Below are 14,048 nucleotides of genomic sequence, written 5' to 3' on the forward strand. Positions count from 1 at the left end.
ATATATATAATATACATGTAAACTATATATATAATATACATGTAAACTATATATATAATATACATATAAACTATATATATAATATGCATATAAACTATATATATATAATATACATACAAACTATATTTATAATATACATGTAAACTATATATATAATATACATATAAACTATATATATAATATACATGTTAACTATATATATATAATATACATGTTAACAATATATATATATAATATACATGTTAACTATATATATAATATACATATAAACTATATAAATAATATACATAAAAACTATATATATATATATATATATATATAATATACATGTAAACTATATATATAATATACATGTAAACTATATGTATAATATACATGTAAACTATATATATAATATACATGTAAACTATATATATAATATACATATAAACTATATATATAATATACATGTAAACTATATATATAATATACATATAAACTATATATATATATAAGCTATTATAAACATATAAACTATATATATATAATATACATACAAACTATATATATAATATACATGTAAACTATATATATAATATACATATAAACTATATATATAATATACATATAAACTATATATAAAATATACATGTTAACTATATATATAATATACATGTAAACTATATATATAATATACATATAAAATATATATATAATATACATGTTAACTATCTATATATATAATATACATGTAACTATATATATATATAATATACATGTTAACTTTATATATAATATACATATAAACTATATATATAATATACTTATAAACTATATATATATATATAAATACATGTAAACTATATATATAATATACATGTAAACTATATGTATAATATACATACAAATTATATATATAATATACATGTAAACTATATATATAATATGCATATAAACTATATATATATAATATACATACAAACTATATATATAATATACATGTAAACTATATATATAATATACATATAAACTATATATATAATATACATATAAACTATATATATAATATACATGTTAACTATATATATAATATACATGTAAACTATATATATAATATACATATAAACTATATATATATATATAATATACATGTAAACTATATATATAATAATACATGTAAACTATATGTATAATAAACATGTAAACTATATATATAATATACATGTAAACTATATGTATAATATACATACAAACTATATATATAATATACATGTAAACTATATATATAATATGCATATAAACTATATATATATAATATACATACAAACTATATATATAATATACATGTAAACTATATATATAATATACATATAAACTATATATATAATATACATATAAACTATATATATAATATACATGTTAACTATATATATAATATACATGTAAACGATATATATAATATACATATAAACTAGCATATATAATATACATGTAAACTATATATATAATATACATGTAAACGATATATATAATAAACATATAAACTATATATATAATATGCATATAAACTATATATATATAATATACATACAAACTATATATATAAATATACATGTAAACTACATATATAATATACATATAAACTATATATATAATATACATACAAACTATATATATAATATACATGTTAACTATATATATAATATACATGTAAACTATATATATAATATACATATAAACTATATATATAATATACATATAAACTATATTTATATATAATATACATATAAACTATATATATATAATATACATGTTAACTATATATATAATATACATGTTAACTATATATAATATATATATAAACTATATATATATAATATACATGTTAACTATATATATAATATACATACAAACTATATATATAATATACATACAAACTATATATATAATATACATATAAACTATATATATATAATATACATGTTAACTATATATATAATATACATACAAACTATATATATAATATACATGTAACTATATATATAATATACATGTTAACTATATATATAATATACAGTCAAACTATATATAATATACATACAAACTATATATATAATATACATGTTAACTATATATATAATATACATGTTAACTATATATATAATATACATACAAACTATATATATAATATACATACAAACTATATATTTAATATACATACAAACTACATATATAATATACATATAAACGATATATATAATATACATGTTAACTATATATATAATATACATGTAAACTATATATATAATATACATATAAACTATATATATATATAATATACATGTTAACTATATATATAATATACATGTTAACTATATATATAATATTTATATAAACTATATATATATAATATACATGTTAACTATATATATAATATACATACAAACTATATATATAATATACATACAAACTATATATATAATATACATACAAACTATATATATAATATACATATAAACTATATATATATATAATATACATGTTAACTATATATTATAATATACATACAAACTATATATGTAATATACATGTTAACTATATATATAATATACATGTTAACTATATATATAATATACAGTCAAACTATATAGATAATATACATACAAACTATATATATAATATACATACAAACTATATATATAATATACATGTTAACTATATATATAATATACATACAAACTATATATATAATATACATACAAACTATATATTTAATATACATACAAACTATATATATAATATACATATAAACTATATATATAATATACATACAAACTATATATATACTATACATATAAACTATATATATAATATACATATAAACTATATATATAATATACATGTTAACTATATATATAATATACATGTAAACTATATATATAATTATACATATAAACTATATATATAATATACATATAAACTATATTTATATATAATATACATATAAACTATATATATATAATATACATGTTAACTATATATATAATATACATGTTAACTATATATATAATATATATATAAACTATATATATATAATATACATGTTAATTATATATATAATATACATGTTAACTATATATATAATATACAGTCAAACTATATATATAATATACATACAAACTATATATATAATATACATACAAACTATATATATAATATACATACAAACTATATATATAATATACATGTTAACTATATATATAATATACATGTTAACTATATATATAATATATATATAAACTATATATATATAATATACATGTTAATTATATATATAATATACATGTTAACTATATATATAATATACATATAAACTATATTTATAAATAATATACATGTTAACTATATATATAATATACATATAAACTATTTATATAATATACATGTTAACTTTATATATAATATACATACAAACTATATATATAATATACATGTTAACTATATATATAATATACATACAAACTATATATATAATATACATACAAACTGTATATATAATATACATACAAACTATATATAATATACATACAAACTATATATATAATATACATATAAACTATATATATAATATACATATAAACAATGTATATAATATACATATCTATTATATATATGTATATATGTAAACTATATATATAATATACATATAAACAATGTATACAATATACATATATATTATATATATGTATATATGTAAACTATATATATAATATCCATATTAACTATATATATAATATACATATAAACTATATATATAATATACATATTAACTATATATATAATATACATATTAACTATAAATATTAACTATATATATAATATGCATATAAACGATATAAATAATATACATATAAACTATATATATAATATACATATTACCTATATATATATAATGTACACATAAACTATATATATAATAGACATATTTACTATATATATAATATTCATATAAACTATATATATAATAAACATATAAACTATATATATAATATACATATTTACTATATATATATATTATATACATATTAACTATATATATAATATAAATATTAACTATATATATAATATACATATAAACTATAAATATAGTATATATATTTACTATATATATAATATACATATAAACTATATATATAATATACATATGAACTATATATATAATATACATATTTACTATATATATATATTATATACATATTAACTATATATATAATATAAATATTAACTATATATATAATATACATATAAACTATAAATATAATATATATATTTACTATATATATAATATACATGTTAACTATATATAATATACATATAAACTATATATATAATATACATATTTACTATATATATAATATACATATAAACTATATATATAATATACATATAAACTATACATATAATATACAAATTTACTATATATACAATATAGATGTTAACAATATATATAATATACATATAAACTATATATATAATATACATGTAAACTATATATACAATATACATTTAATCTATATATATAATATACATGTTAACTATATATATATATAATATACATGTTAACTATATATATATATAATATACATGTTAACTATATATATAATATACATATAAACTATATATATAATATACATATAAACTATATATATATAATATACATGTAAACTATATATATAATATACATGTAAACTATATGTATAATATACATACAAACTATATAAATAATATACATGTAAACTAGATATATATAATATACATATAAACTATATATATAATATACATGTAAACTATATATATAATATACATGTAAACTATATATATAATATACATATAAACTATATATATAATATGCATATAAACTATATATATATAATATACATACAAACTATATATATAATATACATGTAAACTATATATATAATATACATATAAACTATATATATAATATACATGTTAACTATATATATAATATACATATAAACTATATATATAATATACATGTTAACTATATATATATAATATACATGTTAACTATATATATAATATAAATATAAACTATATATATAATATACATATAAACTATATATATATATATATATATAATATACATGTAAACTATATATATAATATACATGTAAACTATATGTATAATATACATACAAACTATATATATAATATACATGTAAACTATATATATAATATACATATAAACTATATATATAATATACATGTAAACTTTATATATAATATACATGTAAACTATATATATAATATACATATAAACTATATATATAATATGCATATAAACTATATATATATAATATACATACAAACTATATATATAATATACATGTAAACTATATATATAATATACATATAAACTATATATATAATATACATATAAACTATATATAAAATATACGTTAACTATATATATAATATACATGTAAACTATATATATAATATACATATAAAATATATATATAATATACATGTTAACTATATATATATAATATACATGTTAACTATATATATATATAATATACATGTTAACTATATATATAATATACATATAAACTATATATATTATATACATATAAACTATATATTGGATAATATACATGTAAACTATATATATAATATACATGTAAACTATATGTATAATATTCATACAAACTATATATATAATATACATTTAAACTATATATATAATATACATATAAACTATATATATAATATACATGTAAACTATATATATAATATACATGTAAACTATATATATAATATACATATAAACTATATATATAATATGCATATAAACTATATATATATAATATACATACAAACTATATATATAATATACATGTAAACTATATATATAATATACATATAAACTATATATATAATATACATGTTAACTATATATATATAATATACATGTTAACTATATATATATAATATACATGTTAACTATATATATAATATACATATAAACTATATAAATAATATACATAAAAACTATATATATATATATATATAATATACATGTAAACTATATATATAATATACATGTAAACTATATGTATAATATACATGTAAACTATATATATAATATACATGTAAACTATATATATAATATACATATAAACTATATATATAATATACATGTAAACTATATATATAATATACATGTAAACTATATATATAATATACATATAAACTATATATATAATATGCATATAAACTATATATATATAATATACATACAAACTATATATATAATATACATGTAAACTATATATATAATATACATATAAACTATATATATAATATACATATAAACTATATATAAAATATACATGTTAACTATATATATAATATACATGTAAACTATATATATAATATACATATAAAATATATATATAATATACATGTTAACTATATATATATATAATATACATGTTAACTATATATATATATAATATACATGTTAACTATATATATAATATACATATAAACTATATATATAATATACTTATAAACTATATATATATATATAATATACATGTAAACTATATATATAATATACATGTAAACTATATGTATAATATACATACAAACTATATATATAATATACATGTAAACTATATATATGATATGCATATAAACTATATATATATAATATACATACAAACTATATATATAATATACATGTAAACTATATATATAATATACATATAAACTATATATATAATATACATATAAACTATATATATAATATACATGTTAACTATATATATAATATACATGTAAACTATATATATAATATACATATAAACTATATATATATATAATATACATGTAAACTATATATATAATATACATGTAAACTATATGTATAATATACATACAAACTATATATATAATATACATGTAAACGATATATATAATATACATATAAACTACATATATAATATACATGTAAACTATATATATAATATACATGTAAACGATATATATAATAAACATATAAACTATATATATAATATGCATATAAACTATATATATATAATATACATACAAACTATATATATAATATACATGTAAACTATATATATAATATACATATAAACTATATATATAATATACATACAAACTATATATATAATATACATGTTAACTATATATATAATATACATGTAAACTATATATATAATATACATATAAACTATATATATAATATACATATAAACTATATTTATATATTATATACATATAAACTATATATATATATAATATACATGTTAACTATATATATAATATACATGTTAACTATATATATAATATATATATAAACTATATATATATAATATACATGTTAACTATATATATAATATACATACAAACTATATATATATAATATACATACAAACTATATATATAATATACATACAAACTATATATATAATATACATATAAACTATATATATATAATATACATGTTAACTATATATATAATATACATACAAACTATATATATAATATACATGTTAACTATATATATAATATACATGTTAACTATATATATAATATACAGTCAAACTATATATAATATACATACAAACTATATATATAATATACATGTTAACTATATATATAATATACATGTTAACTATATATATAATATACATACAAACTATATATATAATATACATGCAAACTATATATTTAATATACATACAAACTATATATATAATATACATATAAACTATATATATAATATACATGTTAACTATATATATAATATACATGTAAACTATATATATAATATACATATAAACTATATATATATATAATATACATGTTAACTATATATATAATATACATGTTAACTATATATATAATATATATATAAACTATATATATATAATATACATGTTAACTATATATATAATATACATACAAACTATATATATAATATACATACAAACTATATATATAATATACATACAAACTATATATATAATATACATATAAACTATATATATATATAATATACATGTTAACTATATATGTAATATACATGTTAACTATATATATAATATACATGTTAACTATATATATAATATACAGTCAAACTATATAGATAATATACATACAAACTATATATATAATATACATACAAACTATATATATAATATACATGTTAACTATATATATAATATACATACAAACTATATATATAATATACATACAAACTATATATTTAATATACATACAAACTATATATATAATATACATATAAACTATATATATAATATACATACAAACTATATATATAATATACATATAAACTATATATATAATATACATATAAACTATATATATAATATACATGTTAACTATATATATAATATACATGTAAACTATATATATAATATACATATAAACTATATATATAATATACATATAAACTATATTTATATATAATATACATATAAACTATATATATATAATATACATGTTAACTATATATATAATATACATGTTAACTATATATAATATATATATAAACTATATATATATAATATACATGTTAATTATATATATAATATACATGTTAACTATATATATAATATACAGTCAAACTATATATATAATATACATACAAACTATATATATAATATACATACAAACTATATATATAATATACATACAAACTATATATATAATATACATACAAACTATATATATAATATACATGTTAACTATATATATAATATACATGTTAACTATATATATAATATATATATAAACTATATATATATAATATACATGTTAACTATATATATAATATACATGTTAACTATATATATAATATACAGTCAAACTATATATATAATATACATACAAACTATATATATAATATACATACAAACTATATATATAATATACATACAAACTATATATATAATATACATATCACCTCAATCAATCGGTTCATAAAGGACTTGACCTGGAGCTCCAGCAGCCTGGAGCCTCCGCCCCCGCACCGGTTCTTCGGCGGTGGGCAGCGGGGAGCGGCTTGGGGCGGGGCTGCAGTGGCTCCGAGCCCAGTGGGGAGCGTTGGGCTCCCCGCGGTGCGATCCCCGCACTCACAACATGTCACGGCCCCCCATGCGGAAAAAAAGTCAATAACTTCTGATAGTGATTTAGGATTCTAAACGGGATGAAATGATGGAATGACACACAGATACTACTGTCTATTAACGCACCAGCGTCTGGAATTTTAACCTCACATCACACCGGTAGAGGGGCCAAGATGAGCGTGTCCACCCGGGTGCCCTGTTCACATCGGAGCCGATCAGAAGTGGAGCCGGTAGAAACCCGGGTCTATGAGCGGGTCATTTGACCGGGTCGTTGGCCTGGGTTTTTCCTTTCCCACGGGTGACAAATGCCGGATGTGAGCAGGTGTAACCGGGTTTTTGGCGCGGGGGCGAAATGGATTTAAAATACACTTTGATTCCAACACTGGGTGTAGACGGACACTCTGGCTCACACCACAAGCGACACGTCACCGTCGCTTGTAATTATATATATATATATATATAATTAGTTTGTACCGCTTATGTGTGAAATATTTAAAGGGTAAATACTGATCTGTGCCTATTGTGCCATTATAATCTCTGAATGTATGTTTATTATTAATTTTGATGAAAGCCTATAATATGAGGCAGTGGCTCCGAGCCACTGCCTCATATTATAGGCAGACATGCCATCATGCTTCGATGCTCAACATGGAACACTATGGAAGAAGGCCTCAACCGAGACATGGGCATCCTGGCAGACTACCTCCAGAAGTGGCACCTTCAGCTCAGCATGGGCAAAACAGTGTCTGCAGCTTACCACCTCTACAACCGGGAGGCAAGAAGGGAACTGGACGTGCATGTTGGCAACATCCGCCTGGAGTTCCAGCAAGCCCCCAAGTACCTCGGCGTATGCTTGGACCGGACGCTGTCCTACAAGCAGCACCTGGATGAAGTGAAGGCCAAGACAACCGCAAGGGTCTCGCTCATCCGCCGCCTTGCAGGCTCGACTTGGGGAGCTTCCCCCCAGACCCTACGCATATCCACGCAAGCCCTGGTCCTACCCATAGTGGAATACTGTGCCCCTGCCTGGAGCAGAAGTCCACATGCGAACAAGGTGGATACTGTCATCAACAGCGCCCTCCGGATAGTAACTGGTTGTCTGAAACCCACCCCTGTGTCCTACCTGCCAGTCCTAGCTGGTATCGCCCCACCCAGTCTCCGACGGGAAGCAGCTACCCTCGCCCTGGCAAGGAAAGCCCAGAAGAACGACTGGCACATCCTACACAAAGCCACAACAACACCGGCACCACCATGCAGGCTCAAGTCTCGCCATCCCTACAACAAGGCAGCACAAGAGATGCTACAGTCGATCCCTGACGACTTGTCCAAGGACGCCTGGCTGGCAGCATCCTGGAGACAATCGTGGGAGTCAGCTGCGCCCTCCCGCATCCAACGATACACCCGGGACCCAGGAGGAGGTGTAAAAGGAGAAGACATGCCACGCCACCTATGGACCTCGCTGAACCGCCTGCGTACTGGCGTCGGGCGCTTCAAGTCCTCTCTAAAGAAGTGGGGCCTATCCGACAGTGCGTCATGCGAGTGTGGCGAACCTGAACAGACTGCCGAGCACATAATCACCAGCTGCCCCCTATACAGCCCACCCTCAGAAGCTGGCCTTTTTGACCTAGGACTGGAGACGAGGGCGTGGCTATATGACACTGAGTTGGCCATCTGATGATATACGAAAGAAGAACGTCACCGTCGCGAAGCGTCACGTCGTCCCGTGGTTTGACGCCGGGTGTGGACCACGCCCACCCGCAGCAGCACCCTCCACACTTTGTACTGAAAGTACAAACTTTGGAAGGTGTCAACCCTTCAAGGTCAAAGGGAATCTTTACTTTCACGACATTCACATTTGGAGTCTGTTCATGAACGTAGTCGGATTAGCTCCTGAGTTTGTCGTTCATTGTTCATATTTCGCATTTGTGGAGATTCCTACGGAGCTTGACAGGCACTAGGACCCCGACACTACCTGAGCTGCCCGGCCAGGTGCCCGACTGAAATAACGTAAACACAACTGAAATATAAAGGGGAACCCAGCACAACCTCCCAGCTACGAGATCGAATGTAAAGCCTGTTCCTGGGCCTGATGTGTTTTCCTGCTGAAATTATGATATTTTATTCACATAGATGTTTTATTTGTTTTGGGGGAAAATGTATTAGTTTGTTAATTTAACTTGGTAACCCACGATGGGAACGCACATCAGCCATTTTATGTATATGTGCTTGATGCATTCCAGGATCGGTAAAACAATATTTCTCTCTAAAAAACATCTTGTGGACGGACCTCGATGGGAATCTACGCTTCAGTTCATGTTTGTGCCCGGAAAAATAGAGCAGAGGTGTAAAAACAACATGATGATGTGACGGATGTGACGGATGTGGTGGATGTGACAGATGTGACGGATTTGATGATGTGACGGATGTGACGGATGTGATTATGTGATGGATTTGATGATGTGATGATGTGACGATGTGACGGATGCGACGGATGTGGTGGATGTGATGATGTGACGGATGTGATGATGTGATGGATGTGACGGATGTGATGGATGTGATGATGTGACGGATTTGATGATGTGACGGATGTGAGGATGTGACGGATGTGACGAATGTGACGGATGTGACGGATGTGACGGATGTGACGGATGTGATTATGTAACGGATTTGATGATGTGACGATGTGACGGATGTGACGGATGTGACGGATGTGATGGATGTGACGGATGTGACGCGTCGCTGCTGTCGTGGCGCCGCAGTTGGAGTTGAGTCCATGCTTCCTGTTGCTATGGGGATGATAAAGACGTTTCCACGTCTCTCTGATCAGTCGACGTGGAGTTTTTCCAAAAGGGAAACATTTCAGCGTTGAGAGCTCAGTTCCTTCATCTCCATGGATACTGCGTCTGGTTGGGAACATGAGGTCACTTCCTGTCTCTTTGGACGCTTCATGGTTTCAACCTTTTCTTCTTCTACTTTTGTTCCTTTTGTTTTCTTGGATTTCGTTTGTTCTTTTCAACAAACGTTGGCGTCTGAACAGGTGACTGACCAGCGCTGCGCTGCTTTAGCCGACTCGCTAATCAGCCAACCTTTGGCCTCCTGCTCGCGTGGCGGACCCCGCCACCAGCAATGGAAACAGCAGGCCGAGGAGCACGTGCAGGAAACAAATACACCGAACCGTTTCTGTTTCTTACAAAGTGCCGCATAAATAAATACGGGATGAATATCACGGGATTGATTTTGTTCACGAAAATAATCCACGGATTCACACTTTAACATGAAGGTAAAGGAAGACGCCCTTCAAACGCAGGCCGCACCTGAGCCGCTTGAAGCTGTGAACAAACGATCAGGGAACACGACGGAGCCAAGGGAACGGAGCGAGGTCTCTGCTCAACTTCAAGTCCGTTGCACAACTTCATCTCTTGGGAAAACTCTTCACTTTCCCAGTAACAGCTTCAAATCTTCCGTCTAATTGTGACCTTTTGAGAAACCAACGTGTGCGGATTGAATGTGACGTTTCCCTGAGACAGGAGCACGTTCATCCTTCCTCCACAGCCTGTGAGGGTGGAGGGTTCAAACTGCTTTTAAACTGGTTTTGAACTGGCTTTGAACTGATCCATGGCTTAGGTTCTACTGGGGATCCATGGTTCCGGTTCTGAGTCCAGCTGGTTCTCAGGGGGAGCAGCTCCTTCTGTTGGAAGCTCTTTGTGTTTTTTACCTCGTTCATAGAAAACGAATGGAGCGGATCTTTCTGGGAGCGACTCCCTCTCTCAAAAACAGGCTCCTGCCATGAAAACACAGAGATGGATGAAGTGTGTGTGTGTGTGTGTGTGTGTGTGTGTGTGTGTGTGTGTGTGTGTGTGTGTGTGTGTGTGTGTGTGTGTGTGTGTGTGTGTGTGGTTCCTTGACATGGTCCTCTGCTGACATCTACTGGCAGAAGTGTGACATTACTTCATTGCAAGACAAATCCCATGTATGACAATTGGAGGTTGGCGTCTGCGCCGCTCCATCCTAACGCAGACTGACTCCACCTCAGATGGAGACTGCACCACCTCAAGACAAAACTCCTAATGGTGGAGCATATCATGATGTGGAATTTCAAAGTTCTGGAAAAATTCACCTCAGATGGGTAGATATCATTTTGAAGAGTTGATTGACACCATAAAACAGGCTTTAAACTGAAGTAAACATTGATGTTTTCTGGTCAAAAGGCAATTTGGGGTGTTGGGTGCAACCAGGGCTGGATTCAATGGATTCAATGGATTCAATGGACAGATCACACTCTGTTTGGGATTCAACCAGAGTAGAACATTTTCTGGGTATTTGTTCTTATTTATTTCACTATGTGGAGTATGATTCAAAAAAAATTAAAAATACAAAAATATATTGATGGAAATACAGTTTTTATACTATGATGAAAGATGATTTCAACTGTTTCCAGCCTCTGTCTGGACCCCAAGCAGCTGCTAAAACGCAGAGACCACACTCCAACCGCACCTACCACCCATCATCTTGACAGACATACATACTCCCGGCAAATCCACCGTCATTCCACCGTCTTAGCTTTGCCAACCCACCCATTCTTAACTGCATTTAAAACTAATATCTCATTTTCATGTTTCAAAAAAAATATTTTTTATTACTGTTGCATGACCATAAAAATGGGACTTGATTCAGATTAAATGTTTTGGATTTAGGGATTTTGTCGCATTGGTTTCAAGTAGAAAGTGAGAAATGAATGAATGTTTATCTGAGTTGTAAAGGCATTATTAGTGTATTTCTACAAAAGTTTATTTTCAAGTTAATTGCAAAAAAATTTTGGTGCCGCCTGGTGGTCATTGGCGGAATGACTTCAGATCTGTA

The sequence above is a fragment of the Zeus faber genome (genome assembly GCF_960531495.2).
Source record: "Zeus faber genome assembly, chromosome: 10".
Lineage (NCBI taxonomy): Eukaryota > Metazoa > Chordata > Actinopteri > Zeiformes > Zeidae > Zeus > Zeus faber.